Below are 16,627 nucleotides of genomic sequence, written 5' to 3'. Positions count from 1 at the left end.
CAAACATCCACTTAACACCAGCATATTACCATATCCCATGGCTCCATTTGTAATGAATTTCAGCCCCATTATTACTTTAGAACTCATGGGAATTGTGCAGCAGTATCCAACTTTCCCAAATGGGATTTTCATACACATGCAACAATCAACAAACAGGAGAACAGATTTTCTTTTGCCTGCAGGCTGGAGTGAGGGAGCAATGGCATGAGAAAGGAACTCGAACCTTCAGCAAAGATCCCTACTTAAAAACGACACAGTTCCTTTGAGTTTGATAACGAGGATTAGCTGCATGATCAGTTAACACCAACTGATTTAGTAATAATGCAAAATTACTAAATAACACAGGTTAAACAAAATACTGTACAGATAACTACTACAATAGAGGTCTTCAGTTCAGAAAGCAATGAGTAAATTCCGTATTAGCTATCAAGTCGAAGTGACAGTCTAATGGCACAGCATGCTGGTGCACTGCCACATGGACTGGCAGGAACAGATTCCTCCTTGCGATTCCACATCTAGGGAGTTCTAGATCACAGCCAGGCTGTCTGTGTGGTAGTGGGCTACGGCAAGATTTGTGACAGAAGGGAAACCCTAGCATGAGTCAAACTATGTTGGATTTTTGGAACTCCATTGTCTCCATGAACTCTTTCCACCTCATCTCAGTAACGTCCTTCAGCCCTATGCCCTTGCTCGCACCCTTCACTTCTCTATCATTGGTTTAATCGTCATTCCTAATTCTCTCTGCTTCACCATTAGAATCATAGAAAATTTACGGCACAGAAGGAGGCCATTCGGCCCATTGTGTCCGCGCGGGCTGAGAAACGAGCCACCCAGCCTAATCCCACTTTCCCGCATTTGGTCCGTAGCCCTGCAGGTCACGGCTCTTCAGGTGCACATCCAGGTATTTTTTAAATGAGTTGAGGGTTTCTGCCTCTACCACCTTCTCAGGCAGTGAGTTCGAGACCCCCACCACCCTCTGGGTGAAAGTTTTTTTCCTCATTTCCACTTTAATCCTTCTATCAATCACTTTAAATCTATGCCCCCTGGTTATTGACCTCTCCGCTAAGGGAAATAGGTCCTTCCTATCTACTCTAACTAGGCTCCTCATAATTTTGTACATCTCAATCAAATCACCCCTCAGCCTCCTCTGTTCCACGGAAAACAACCCCAGCCTATCCAATCTGTCATAATAGCTAAAATTCTCCAGTCCTGGCAACATCCTCATAAATCTCCTCCGCACCTCTCCAGTGCAATTATATCCTTCTTGTAATGTGGTGACCAGAACTGTGCGCAGTACTCAAGCTGTGGCCTAACTAGTGTTTTAGATAGTTCCAGCATAACATCCCTGCTATTATATTCTATGCCTCAGCTAACAAAGGAAAGCATTCCATATGCCTTCTTAACCACCTTATCTACCTGTCCTGCTACCTTCAGGGATCTCCAGGTCCTCCAAGGTCCCTCACTTCCTCTACACCTCTCATTTATTGTATCCTCCCATTTATTGTGCATTCCCTTGCCTTGTTTGACCACCCCAAATGCATTACCTCACACTTCTCTGGATTGAACTCCATTTGCCACTTTTCTGCCCATATGACCAGTCCATTGTTATCTTCCTGCAGTCTACAGCTTTCCTCCTCACTATCAACCACACAGCCTACCTTTGTGTCATCCGCAAATTTCTTAAACATTTTTGGCTGCCACTTTTCAGCCACCATGTGCCAGCCTTCTGGACTTCACTCCCAAAACCTTTCCACCGTACCACTTCCCTCCCTGCTTTTAAAAGCTTAATTTTTCTATTCAACCGCCCCTTTGACTCCACCCCTTAACTTCGCTCCCCTTATTCTTTTCTGCACTTAAATCTATAAAGTGCTCTGCGATATCTTTCTGACATGGGGTGCTGTATAAATTCAAGTTGCTGTTATGGCAATGATCAATTTAAGAGCTGTTCTTGGAAGAAGCAAAGGAGCTAGTCACTTACCTGCTCTTTCGATTAAAAAAGTACATTAAAATGTGAAATTTACTTGGCTGGGCAATTTTTGTGCGCGTCCGAACTGCTTCCTCTCTTGCAATATACCGTAGGCACGGTCAGTTTCCCTGCTCACTGGCACTTCAATTTTAGTCAGGGGTGTATGTAAGGTTCCGGTGCTCTGTCTCTCCCGCTTGCCCGATGGAAGACATTACCAGCTGGTTCTACAACAAACTGCTGTTACAGCCAACATATGTTCCACCCACCAACAAGGTTTAACATTAAGATTCTGAAGCACACTTAAGGTGCAGGTGGCCAGAGTGAATACTGACAGTAAGATAAGTTGGTTAATGTACTAGCTAAAAACTACTACCACGGTCAGGCACACACGGAGAGGCAGAGCACCAGCACTTCACACACACACACACTTACATTTAGGTGCTAGTGAACGGAGAAATTGACAGGCGAGATTTCAGAACACAGTGACTCGGGTGGGCAGAGAAAGGTAGAAATAAACCTAAGCATCATCTTCACGTTGCCCTTGTACATTTTTCTATTAAGCATGCGGATACATTAAATCAGCCACAGAAATCAGTATAATACTAATTTGCTTTACATTTGAAAGCTAGTTATTTTCATGATGCATGAATTCTCAAGTTTCAACTGTACCATAAAATCTTACTTACATGAAAATCATTCAATACAGGGGAACTAAAGAGTGAAGAAAATAACCTATTAAAAACACAGGCAAATTGTGTATTACACAATATTACTAGGTTTCCATTTTACAGTGAACAATGTTCACATTTCTCATAACTTATAAACCTTGAGTGCCAAATATATATTGTCATGTTACTAGATACAAGATCAGGACTGCTTTTTAAAAAAAAACTAGAAAGTCTCCCATATTAATGCTCACCGAGTGAGAGGTTACAGGCCCAAATCTTGCTGGAAAATTTAACAGCGAGTTCACGATGCACGTTATTAATGCGCAAATCAGCCAGCAAGTTCAGTTGAATAAGAGATACACTGAGAGTTGCGAATTGCTGTTCGATTTACGCTGCTCTGCCATTTGCCTTGCACATACAGCAGCTCACACTCAACCTCCCCATTAGATTTAAGAACTTGTTGGATTTGCACATTAAACTCAAATTAAACTCACCGCAGAAAGTTAGACCTGGTACTTAACAGTGTAGGTACCCTTTTAACGCTGTGATAATGCCAATCAGCCTCTCTGGCTCAGAGAGGGAACTATTTAAACTGTTGAGTCTCATTCCTGCATGTGGTAAATTCTTCTAAGAGATTTTAAAAAAATTTTAATTAAAAATTTTAATTTCTTTTTCTTTGTCTCTTTTTTTTTCTCTCTCTCTCTTAATCCAATTTTTTTTCCCTCTATTTCTCTCTCACTTCCTGATTTGAGTCTAATTCACCCTCCTTCTCAGTCGTTCCTCTGTTTCTTTCTCAATCCTTAAATCGCATTGGTTAAGGAGATACATTATTGGCAGAGTCGTTCACCAAGGTCTCAGATGGCCCGTTGCCCCCTCCGTGCCGTTATCAGCTCGCACTTACACGGCAAAATTTTTTTAAGCTGAAGGGTGCAAGAAAAAGTCTAACTAATGGCGCATGCTGCGAGATGCCCAACTCCAGCAAGATTTGGGCCAATGTTGCAGGAACATCCCTCGCTCACACAGTTAGGTACAGGAGTCAGTCAACTGTGGCTAAATAAATTATTTCATTCAGCCACAGAGGGAGTTTCATCTAGGCTAATCAATCTCTGCAAATACCAAATCAGCAAAAAGACATATATACATCTATTATATTTAACTTGCTGAGTGAGCTGCAACATTCCATTTCAAAATGCATTGAAAACTCCTGTCTGGATCTGTTTATGCCAAAATCCATTTAAAAAATGTTAATGTCTATCTGCATTACCCGTTATACCTATAGGTGTCACTAACATGGCATGTCGATGATAAATATGTCATATAACGTTAGGTGCAAAAGCACAGCTCTTATTGTAATCTGGCCATTCTGAGTCTTCATGCCTTTCCACATCCTGCCTCTCGGATGACTTGCAGCAGTGCCATCATGCCAACTGAATGCCTCACAAGCAATAGTTTGAACTTAAAATATTTCCAGTGAAATAATAAATCTACAATAAAATTTTTGGTTAATATTCCTTACCCCCCTCCCAACCTCCAGCCCGGTAACCCCAATGAGATAATCGTGCACAACCCTGCCCCCATCTCTAAATATCTGAAGGGGGCTCCTAGCAATGTGTACTTTCCAGACTGGCAGGCCCTTAAATTGTTGGATCACCTACTGCTTCTCCAAGCCCAACACTAAAAAGCCTAGTGGGATTCATGAGACATAATTTTTCCACTGCCTGCACCCCCCCAACAAGCCTTTGTTCTTCCTTTCCCTTCTTTGCACCTCTGCTAGCAGTGCCTCCTGAAACCTGATGTGGAGATGCCGGTGATGGACTGGGGTTGACAATTGTGAACAATTTTACAACACCAAGTTATAGTCCAACGATTTTATTTGAAACCTGCCATTGTTTAGGCTGTACTTGATCAATTTGTGTCAGCACTTGGACATGGTCAGGGTTGCAGTTCCTATTCTACTCCTCATCCTTTTGTCACTCAGGCCTCGGCAAGACCACGGTCCCTGCTCTCCTCCTCCTATCATTTTCCTGTCTAGTGGCCCTTGTCTGATTTTTTTTTTGGGCCACATTTCGTGGCTTTGAACCGCCACATCCTCCCTCCACCACCATCCCCCCCCCCCCAAACCTCTTCCCCACGACCCCCAAGCTGATAGCTGAGAGCCTTTGACACCTCCCAGCGCTCTAGGATGCATCTGTCATATACCAGATATCACACTTTGCTACAGATGCTAAACAGCCTTTTTAAAAGAAAAATAACTCAATCATTGTCGTGCAGGCTGAAACAAGCACTTCCCAATCTGCAAAATCCTCTGATGAAGCAACAATTAAACCCTGCTTCGTGTGAGCCTGTGCTTACTTAGCAATTAGACTTAGTGGCCTTAAAGGGATACAGATCCACCTTAGCAACAAAGTAATATATTATAGAAAGCACATCATCCAACTTACCATGAGCAACAAATATAGTTCTAAAGTTTTATACCTAGTCAGCAATAGCAAACATTTTTTCATACATGTTCAGCTGAAAAAGCAATTTTACTGCAGAATATTACAAATACTAATTGCAGCCTTACCATCAATAAAGATGTTTCCCTGCCCCATACCATTCCCTGCCTCACTGCTGAACAAATTGTTAGAAGTACTCAAAAGCAGCACTGAAGTGAGTAGATTTACATTAAAAAAATCTCGCATTGGCTTCCTAACTTCTGCAGGTGGTCTGGCCTGAAATTGAATTTTGCTTCCTAGGTAGGGAATTGCAGAGGGAAAACCCCACATTCCACATTTGCTCACCTGCAAGCTAAGCCACTGGCAAACCACGTCTGAGTATGTGTAGAATTAGTTTACATTAATGTTACTTTACAGAATAGACAGTCGTGAAGTTTGACTGAAATATTGTTTGATGTGGTAGTACAAAACACAGAATTTATCATGATTGATGCACTGTTCATTAGAAATGTCCAGAATTTGAAACTGAAGGGGTCCCATGGTGAATTCTAACACTGTTTAGTAAATATAACTGAGTTTTTCTTATTGCTTTGCTCTTGGTGTTTAATAAATATTTGACGACATAGTTTATGCAATCATAAACTCAATGACTTAGGTAACATCAAGACATGCATATTCCAAGTACAAGCAGGAGAGAGGAAGAGACCCAAAGAAATGAAAAGGTTTAGTTTTCCGCAGTGGTAGTTTATTGTTAACTCTTATCTGACTCTGAAGAAACCATATATTAAAAAGGTTAATCAATTTAGATTAAAATAATTCATCAAGTAAAGTTGCAGCCCAGGTTCATCTCATTAAAAAGTGAGGGCGGAGGTGTGTATATTTTATTAATAGCTGAGTGGTGTACTCCCAAGGCAAATTGACTGGAAGAAATAATTTACCTACAACACAAATTAAAACCATTAACATTAGCAAGCAAAGGCACTTGCTACATAATATCAAATATCTATAAAACCTCTTCATTGTATTTCGCCCCCATACGTAGACTAAATATACCAAAATCTACTAAAATCAATGGTTTACATCAGATTAGGTATGCAGCATTTAAAAAGAATTTACAGGCTTTAATAAAATAACATGACTGTCATTCTAACACATACTATCAACATGAATTTCACACAGCATGTAGTTAATTAATGTTGTGCGCTGCAGCTCTGACCCGGTGGTGTACAATCTATAATTATACATCCTCCTATATATCATCTGCTCTCAGCTATGGTTTCATACAGAAGACAGACAGCTGCAACACAATATCCCTGCTCAACCTGAAGACCATCTGACTTTAATTGTAGACACAGCTTGATGTAGCTCTGGTCATTTGAAGCCAAAGTATCACACCGTAATAATCTATGCGGCAGGAGCCTGCCAAGTTGGGGCTATAAACACTGGCTTGGGCTGTCTGGCTCTGTGACGGGCTCCAGGAAATATGATTAATGAGTGTGGTATAATGATATCAGGAACCCGATTAGCACCACAAAAGGTCATAGATCAAAGTAGTGTGCATTTCATGAACTGCAATCATTGTGTAAATTTTTATTGGCAGATAGAACTAAACCAAAGAGTTAAATCCGTAAGGCTGCTTATTTTCCAGAAGAGGTATCAGAAGATAAATACAAGTAATCTTTGGATATGACCCAACATGCTTCAAAATATATAAACATGGCAAGTGTGCAGCACTCACAAATTCCCTTTGCCCCCTCCCACATTATGAAAATATTGAGAGAACACAATTTGAAAATCATTCAAAAAGCAGTCAAAATATCATGAAAAGAACAGAATACAGTAACGTGCCAGTGCCACATGAAATTGAAAATCTTTATTCAATATTTAAAAGGTTTGCACAGAAAATTCAGCACCCCCACCAGTTGTTTAAGATATTTATACTTGGAATAAACTGGAATGCATAACCGAGTGCTGCAGTCACAATTTGGTCATGATGGTCAGTTTTATGAGTGCCATTCATATCAAACTACATAAATAGCAATGTGGTAGCACTCTAGTTAAACCACTGTTACAGACACTGCACACATAGTGGAAGATATTTTTCAATATAACTCGTGGTTGCATAAACCCGTAGCATGCTAAAGGCGACTTCACTCATCAGGGTGTGAACCAGCTCTATGAGTGTTGATGAGTTCATTCATCTGACACCGGCCCTTTCAGGACATTGCAAGGATTGAACTGTTGCATCATAGAATCTTTATACTTTGGATTTCCAATTAATTGAAAAAAATGCCTTTGATGCTGTTTTTTGGCAAAAGGCCAATTTTTATATTTGGATGCACATCCAAAATAGATGGTCGAAGTCAAGAGGAAGAAGAAAATAGGTTAAATAAGGGTAAATTTTCCTCTGTGGGCACACCTCAAGCGCACTGTGCCTGTGAGGAAGCAAATGCACACATTTTTCCTGCCCAGGTCGAGGCCCACTTCAGGCACAGGCCACAACCTAGAACGCTTTGCCACCCAAACATTGGGGTGCAGCTGCAATCCACGGAGAATACTTCTATCTGCCACTTCCATCTTTTGCCAACCGCTGAGGTCACGCAGACCCTCTGGTCCACAGGGGTGCCAGAATAGGCATTCGCACCAAATATCGTCAGCTACCCCTATGGTAGTGCCCAATTGATAGACAAAGCAGAGGGGCAGGCCAGGGATGGCCCTCCCATGTCGTTTAAATGGGAACGTTGGGCATGTGACTACTCCAAGCGCAGGCCTAATTACATCACTTTGGAAAGTCCCAGGAAATCCCAGGGCATTGCAGTAGAGGTGGAGACTTGATGTAACGGGTCTCCACCACTTTTTACTTTTCGCTATGCCTGGGAAACGTCAATTTCTCAAGTGCAGCAAAGAGGAAAATCTACCCTAGAAAAATTATTTTTTACACAAAAAAACACTGAAACAAGATATATTAAGTTAAATTAGATGGAAAAAGATGAAATTAAAGTTAAAACATAAACCAAATATAGACACAATAGGAAGGAAGGGTAGATAGACACTGACAAACAGAAGTTTGCCAGAGTATATTAGCCAAACTGGAGTATAGGCCTCCAGAGTTTAGAAGAATGAGAGATGATCTCACTGAAATATAAAGATTCTGAGGGGGCTTGACAGGGTGGATGCCGAGAGGTTGTTTCCCCTGGCTGCAGAGTCTAGAGCTAGGGGGCAAAGTCCAAGGATAATGGGTCAGCCATTTAAGACTGAGATGAGGAGGAATTTCTTCACTCAGAGGGTTGTGAATCTTTGGAATTCTCTACCCCAGAGGTCTGTGGATGTTGAGTCGTTGAGTAAATTCAAGGCTGAGATAGATAGATTTTTGGACTCTGGGGAATCAAGGGATATGGGGATCAGGCAGGAAAGTGGAGTTGAGTTCGAAAATCAGCCATGATCTGATTGAATGGCGGAGAAGGCTTGAGGCGCCATATGACGTACTCCTGCTCCTGCTCCTATTTCTTATGTTCTTAAGTATTTTTTTTCATTTTTATTTAAAATTCTTTTCTGTTTATTTTTGTAGTATGGGGCTAATATTAATGCAATAGTTATTCCTGATATCTGAATAGATCTATTAATGTAATTTTAGTATGAGTACCAGTGTGGAAACTGGAAACTTCCTGTTGTGTCAGGAAACATGCACTTTCCCCGCACTTGCTGGTCGATAGAGTTATGTAAGAAAGGCTCCGAGGGCATAAAGGGGCATCGAGTGCACATACGACTGCATCATGAAATGGCAGCTTGCGGGTTCGTTCCTTGAAATACCCCAGTCACATCCTAATCCACATTCGGCATCAGAGGAAGTTGCTGAGTGATCTTAGATCCTGTCCCACAGGAAATGGGAATGCTGAATTTAATTGAAGAGGAAGAGAGAAATAAGAGGTGAAAGAAATAAAGAAAAAGACTGAGAAAGAGCGACATACACACGGAGTGAATAAGCAAGAAATTGCGCAAAAAAGAAAGCGAGCAAGCAAGAGTGAGAGAAATAAAGAGGGACCATGCATCTGCACGTGAGAGGTGAGTGAGAAAGAGAGAATGAATATGAATGAATGAAGGGTAAATTGAGCGATCCAGCACCCCAACATTGAGCTGCACTCGAAAGGAGTGTGAGTTGGAGAAATAGGATCACAGTGCCAGAAACAGGTTTCTTTCAAAATTAGGCCCCATTCCTGGCTCGGTACCAATCCTTAGGCTCTTACACGCTTAAACAGGGTTTCTGCCACACTTCCGATGGCAGAACAGGAAAAGCTCTGAAGAAATTCTCAGTCATGCCCTCTGTTTCAGTCGCTACCTCCGGTAGTGCATTCCGCAGCCTCACAACCCTCTCTGTGTATAAAAGTTGCTCCTGCTCTCTGTCTCTTACATTTCATCTTATATCTACGTGTCCTTGTTCTAGACCCCTCAACCACTGGAAATAGTCAGTTTCTTTCTACCATGTCATATCCCTTCATAATTTTAAACACCTCTATCAAATCACTCTGTAATCTCCTCTGTTCTAATTAAACCAGCCCCAGTTTTTCGAGTCTTTCTTCCTATTTGGATTTCCAATACCAGGCAGCATCCTAGTGAATCTGCGCTGTATCCTTTCTATTCCCTCAACATCCTTGCTATAGCATGAAGCACAAAATTGCATACAGAACTCCAACTGTGGTCTTAGTAAGGTTTTATACAGATTTTCCATTACATCTTGACTTCTACATTCTATCCACCTTGCTATAAAACCCATTTTCAGTTAGCTTTCCATGGCCATACCCACTTGAGGTGCTGCTTTTAAAGTTTTGTGAACCAGAACTCCAAAATCCCTCTGCTCTTCCACATCACCCAACCTTCTTCCATTCACAGTATAAATTATTACTTTTATTTTTTTCAACCAAAACATACCATCTCACACTTACTGACACTGAACTCCACTGGCCACATTTTTGCTTATTCCATCATTTTAGCAATATCCTCTTATAGCTTCCTTTGGTCCATAAATTTACTATACCTTCTATTTTAGTACCGTCTGCAAATATGGACACCACTTGCTCAAGTCCGAAATCACTGATGTACACAGTGAAGAGAAATTGGGTCCAGAACAGAATACCCACTTTCGACCAATCTGAGAAACTGCCCTTAACTCCTACTTTCTGTTTCCTCTCTTCTAACCAGTTTTTGATCAGATTTGCTTCACTTCCCCATATTTGATACCCCTTAACATTCTTCAATAATTTCCTTGGTACCTTGTCAAAGACTTTCTAAAAGTCCATGTACACCACATCCACTGCATTTCCCCCATCTACCATATGTCACCTCCTCGAGGAGGTATCAGGTTTGTGAAGCACAATCTTCTTTTCTGAAATCCGTGTTGGCTGCTGCTAATTAATTTCTTTATCTACTTATTTAGTAATGTCACCTTTGATTAAATATTGCAACATTTTCCCAACCACAGATATTAAACTAACTGACCTTTAATTACCTGGGTTAGCTCTGTCTCGCTTTTTGAAAATTAGTGTTACATTAGCCACCCTCCAAGCCTCCAGCAGCATCCTTTTATTTATTAAATCTCTCCTCTCACTTTTAACCAATTTGGAATTTACCTCCTCCCCAATATCCTTCTCTATTGTAAGCACTGATGCAAAGTACTTGCTAAGTAACTCTGCCAATTTCTGTTTATTCTCTTCTAACTTACTATCCTGTCCTCTCGGGGGTCCCACCTCACTTTTAATAATTCTCTTCCATAAATATTCTCATTGGAAGAGTATAATTCTCTTTAACTGATATATTTGTAGGACAGCTTGCTGTTTTTAATATTTTGAGATTTTCTCCTTGGCTTTCCTTATCATTCTCTTAGCCTCTTTCCTTTCTTTGCATTTTCTTATTTTTATCATAGTTAGATCAATATGTGCCCTCTTCTACAATTTTAGTTTGTTACTAATCTCTTTATTTATCTACAACATTCTGAAACTTGAAGTCATTTCCTTTTCTAATTGTATATATTTATTCTGCACCTTTACAATCTCCTATTTAAAAACATCCCATTATTGATCTACAGTCCTGTATGCCAATTTCTCTTTCCATCTCAACTCATTTAGCTCACCCTTCATCTTGCTAACATCTGCGCTATTCCAATCTAGTGCCCTTATTCTTTACTAACTTATTCCCTTTCAATTTGGACCCTGAATCTTTTTATGTTATGATCATCATTCATGAAGTACTCATCCACATTTAACTTATTTACTTCATTGCTCGTAACTAGATCTAGCAATGCCTCTGCCCTTGTAGACATACAGAGATACTGCTTGAGGAAGGAGTCCTGCACATATTTTAGGAGTTCCATTCTCTCCCTGTCCCCATCAAAAAGCTCCTAAAACAATAATTTTGTTATTCTTGCTCTTCTCCCTGATCTATCTACAGATTTCCTCTTCCATTTCCCTTAGGAACATAGGAACAGGAGTAGGCCATTCAGCCCCTCAGGCCTGTCCAACGTTCAGTTAGATCATGGCTGAACTGCATCTTAACTCCATCTACCCGCCTTGGTTCCGTAACCCTTAATACCCTTGCCCAACAAAAATCTATCAATCTCAGATTTGAAATGTTCAATTGACCTAGCCTCAACAGCTTTTTGGGGGAGATTTCCACTACCCTTTGTGTGAAGAAGTGCTTCCTGACATCACCTCTGAATAGCCTAGCTCTAATTTTAATGATACACCCCCTTGTTCTGGACTCCCCCATCAGAGGAAATAGCTTCCCTCTATTTACCCTACCAAATCCTTTAATCATTTCAAACACCTCAATTAGATCACCCCTTAATCTTCTATACTGAAGAGAATACAATTAAGTGGTCTATAGTGCAACCCCACTAATGTAATAATGCCATTTTTAAATCTTTGGTCTCCAACCATATAGACTGAATCTCTGTGTACAGCAGTCCTCTCTACAGCATGTTTTCCCTCCTTCACCAATATGCCACCACTACTCCTCCTCCTCTCAACTATTCTGCCCCTTCTAAAAATATTATAACCTGATATGTTTATTTTCCACTCCTGACCAGGCTGAAGCCAAGCCTCTGATAGTGCTATTAAAGCTATACATTACTTTGACATAATTGTTTTTAATTTCTTCAGTTTATTTCTCACACTCTGAGCACTGCATACATGCACTTCATCTTTTTTGTTCATATTTACACTATTCTTTATCCCTTGATTTTTTTTGTCCAAGCTAACACCATGTTCCTCTAATTCAGTCTGCTTAGAACTGGTTGATTTGATTTTTCTCTACTCCCTTTATTTCTTCTGCATGTTATCCCTTTTGTTAAGGTTAATATACAAATAAAAATAATTTATGTGTTTCTACCTTCCCCACTTGCTCTTTGATCGCTTTTATTTTCCCTGCCCCTTCGTTCCCAGTTAAAATGATTCCTCACTTCTCTATTTATCTATTTTGCTAGTATATTAGCTTCTTTTCTGTTCAGCCTATCTTTGTGGAATAGCTCACATCTTCTCCAAAAATAGTGCCAATGCCCCACAAAATGGAAAGAGTCTTCCTGAAAGCCACTCGTTGAGCTCCCTATTCTTCCCTATTATAACACGTGACTGAGGGAGTAATCTGGAGATTGCTACCTTTGAATTCCAGCTCCTAAACCTTCTTCCTGATCTCAAACACCTTTTGCAGGACTTCAAGCCTTTCCTTTCCTCCCATGTGGACCATGATGTCTGCCTGCTCTCCCTCCCTGTCTATTATCTTTTCCAGCATTTTTGAAATGTCACTTACCCTACTGTAGGCAGGCCCAAATAGTATGATTTAAAAAAATCTGAATATTCTTAAAAAAAAAACCCATGTTGCCAAACCCCAGCAGCCCCACTGCAGTGTTGCCAAGCTCCATGCCCCCCACCCCAGTTCTACCAATGCCCAGGTCCCTTTTCCAGTGCTGTCAAAGCTCAGAACTATCTCCAGTGCAGATAAACTCTACTCTCCCTACTCAGTATTGCAAAATACCAGATAATTAACACCAACTAGTACATCTTGCATACCATCTTGTTTTCCATTCTTCGCTTTAAAACTGACAAGGGATGAAAATTAAAAACATAGGTAAAAGAATATAAATAACATTTATGGTTTTCACAAAATAATGACAGGGTCATGGAATTCAATCCCCAAAGCACCAGTAAAAATCCCATAATACCCTTTAATAAAAATGGAATTTGACTTATTCATTTACTGTGAATCAGCAGCCCAGATGTTATCCTCTACACACCATAAACACCCCTATTGTTATAAAACAACACATCTTCCAACTCCAGACGACACACTTTCTTACAGATGCAAAACAATCTTTAAAAAGAGACAGAAAACTCGGCACTTCATCCTGTGCTTTGTGACCTAAAGTTTGAAATTAACAATCAATTTACTAACTTGTAATTAATCTCAGCTATAATTCACCGCAGCTATAATTACACGGACTTCTATAGAGTACTTGTGTAGTAGCCTTAAAGGCACAGACTAGGTTACCAGCTACACATCACAACTGCGTACCAGATCCTGAACTACTTGTGAGCAATGTCATGAGACATCAACTAGTATAAAAAAGAAATAGTCTGTCAGTGAAGGACAGGCCTGAATATGTGTGGTTTGCAGTCTATGTAGCCTCTCCAGACATCAAAAAGAACTTGACCTCATTCTACACTCAGAAATGTACTCATGTCAGACCATTTGTGATATAGCAAGTCAGCATAAGAAACTTGGAATAGAGGTCATTTGGCCATCATGCCTCTCCTTTCACAGACTGAGTGTGATCTACACTATCATAACTGCATCATCCATTTAAACCTCCTGAGAGAAAGTGCTGCATAAAAAAAAATTCTCTAATCCCCAAAGGTAATCAAACTCCAAAATATTCACTTGTTGTCACACCTTCACCATGACAGCCTACATCAAATAATATTCCCCCACACTGTCGGATCCGCAGCAGAGGAATCCATTTTGTCCCATATAGTATTTCATCATCTTGATTCTATGCTTAAAGGTACTGTGTACTCCCTCAAGTTTGCTTCATGTAACCAAAATTCTCAATGTGAGTCATCAAATATTATGACAATTTCATGTAATGAATTCACTTATCTAGAATTGTAGGTTGTACAGCAAGATTGATCATTGAACTTTTCTACAACCAATCTCAAGTCAAGCTCGATGTTGAAATCAGGCTGGCTAAAGCTAAATGATGAGATGTCTAAAAAATATAAACTTGCATAGCTATCGGAAGCAGTACTTTCCTGTTATTTAAATAGATGTAACTCTTCTTCCCCCAAAAGACATTCAGAACACTGCATAATTCTGTATTTCTTCCTCAAAGGATTAAGTGAGTAAATTTTAGACATATCCTATTCATGTTGTGGACAATTAGATTTAATTTATTCCTGTACACAGACTGAAGGTATGAGAAAATTGCTGCAAGTCGTCATTTTTAACTGTTAACTAGATCTAGTAATTGAAAAGTATCAAATGAACACATCACTTTTTTGAAAAAGTATCTAGGGAGCAAAAGCTAAGTAAACACCAGCAGATTGTAATCCAGAGAACTCATATATAAACAAATAATGATGTCCAAATTCATAATTTATTGTAATTCTTTCCTTCCCCTACCCCCCAAAACAACCTTCCTGGCTTTAACTGCTTTCTGACTATAGTGTCAGGTTTTTAAGCAAAATAAGGATTAGGAGAAAAGTCAGAAATACTAGATCAGGTCGCCTTGTTGTGGGGGGGGGGGGGGGGGGTGGGGAGTCTAATGACATACAGATGTTCTCCACAACAAGTATTTATGACAACACATCCATAAAATAAGTACCTGACCAATGACTCCTTTCTTCAGCTTCCAGTGAAAAAACTACACTGCACGAGGATCAGAACAGGTGTTTCAACTGAGGAGGTAGTGGAACACTTTACTTTTATCTTAAGTCCCCAGAAAAATACATCAAGCAGAATAAGGACAACGGACTATGGCGGTATTGACGGAAACTCCCAAGATTTCACACTTATTCAGCTAAACTAACAAGAACAACAAAGCTCAACTAACCCAACAAGGATGAGTATATCCTGGAGGTTTAACTACTGTAGGTGCATCTATTGATGACTTCTGACCATCAAAGTATTAGATCTTTCAACATACGTGAAATAAGTAAATTAAAGAGCAATTAATTTCCTCTATCGTGGTAGCCAGCCGCACGAGACTTTTATATAATTTTCTTTTTTTAAGAACATAAGAAACAGGAGCAGGGCTAGGCCATATGGCCACTTGAGCCTGATCCACCCTTCGATAAGATCACGGCCGATCTTCCATCTCAACTCCACTTTCCCGGCCTATCCCCATAGCCCTCGATTCCCCTAATGTCCAAAAATCTATCGCTCTCAATCTTGAATATACTCAACGACTGAGCATCCACAACCCTCTGGAGTAGAGAATTCCAAAGATTCACAACCATCTGAGTGAAGCAATTTTTCCTCATCTCGGTCTTAAACGGCTGACCCCTTATCTTGAGACATTGACCCCTAGTTCTAGACTCTCCAGCCAGGGGAAACAGCCTCTCAGCATTTACCCTATCAAGCCCTCTATGAATTTTATACATTTCAATGAGATCACCTCTCATTCTTTTAAATTCCAGAAAGTATAGGCCCATTCTACTCAATCTCTGCTCATAGGACAATCCTCTCATCCCAGGTATCAATATAGTGAACATTTGTTGCACCTCCTCTAAGGCAAGTACATCCTTCCTTAGGTAAGGAGACCAAAACTGCACACAGTACTCCAGATGTGGTCTCACCAGAGCCCTATATAATTGCAGCAAGGCTTCCGTACTCTTATACTCCAACTCCCTCACAATAAAGGCTAACATACCATTTGCCTTCCTAATTGCCTGCTGTACCTGCATGTTAACTTTCTGTGATTCGTGTACAAGGACACCCAAATCCCTTTGAATACCAACATTTCGTAGTCTCTCACCTTTTAAAAAATATTCTGCTTTTCTACTCTTCCTACCAAAATGGATAATTTCACATTTCCCCACATTATACTCCATCTGCCACCTTCTCACCCACTCACTTAACCTGTCTATATCCCTTTGCAGCCTCTTCTCAGCTTACCTTCCCATCTAGCTTTGTATCGTCAGCAAACGTGGATACATTACACTCGGTCCCCTCATCTAAGTAATTGATATATATTGTAAACCGCTGAGGCCTAAGCACTGATCCTCGCGGCACCCCACTACTTACAACCTGCCAACCCAAAAATGACCTGTTTATTCCTACTCTCTGTTTTCTGTCCGCTAGCCAATCCTCTATCCATGCTAATATATTACTCCCAATTCCAGGAGCCCTAATCTTGTGTAACCACCTCTTGTGTGGCACCTTATTGAATGCCTTTTGAAAATCCAAATATACTACATCCACTGGTTCCCCTTTATCTACCCTACTAGTTACACCCTCAAAAAACTTTAAATAGATTTGTCAAACTCGACTTCCCTTTCATAAAACCGTGT

At 40.3% G+C, this 16,627-nt stretch overlaps 1 protein-coding gene across 4 annotated transcripts in view; it reads right to left on the bottom strand.

The window, feature by feature from the left end:
• lrba (LPS-responsive vesicle trafficking, beach and anchor containing) overlaps positions 1-16,627 on the bottom strand; it is a 753,934-nt gene that overhangs the window by 128,279 nt on the left and 609,028 nt on the right. The gene's annotated exons all lie outside the window — the stretch shown is intronic.

The sequence above is a fragment of the Heptranchias perlo genome, chromosome 1, assembly GCF_035084215.1.
Source record: "Heptranchias perlo isolate sHepPer1 chromosome 1, sHepPer1.hap1, whole genome shotgun sequence".
In the NCBI taxonomy this organism is placed as follows: domain Eukaryota; kingdom Metazoa; phylum Chordata; class Chondrichthyes; order Hexanchiformes; family Hexanchidae; genus Heptranchias; species Heptranchias perlo.
This window is presented reverse-complemented; position numbering and strand designations above follow the sequence as displayed.